This window comes from Lupinus angustifolius, chromosome LG20, assembly GCF_001865875.1.
Source record: "Lupinus angustifolius cultivar Tanjil chromosome LG20, LupAngTanjil_v1.0, whole genome shotgun sequence".
Lineage (NCBI taxonomy): Eukaryota > Viridiplantae > Streptophyta > Magnoliopsida > Fabales > Fabaceae > Lupinus > Lupinus angustifolius.
The window spans coordinates 11,203,910-11,204,129 of record NC_032028.1 but is presented as its reverse complement, the minus strand read 5'-3'; positions in this window follow the sequence as shown (position 1 = coordinate 11,204,129).

The following is a 220-nucleotide window of genomic DNA, read 5'->3' as shown; positions in this document are numbered from 1 at the left end:
ATGTAATATGTTATATATATATATATATATATATATATATACGAACTGTTTTTCATATCTGAGTGTGATATTCTGAGTAAGTCCACGCCGTCAATGAATTTATGTTCATTAGATGTCTTACTCTCTCTATGTCTCTTCTTTGCTATTGCTTGCTTTTCGGACGTGTGCTCGTCAGGTAGACAGCTTGGCTCGGATTTGGAACTACCCGTTCGTGATGTTC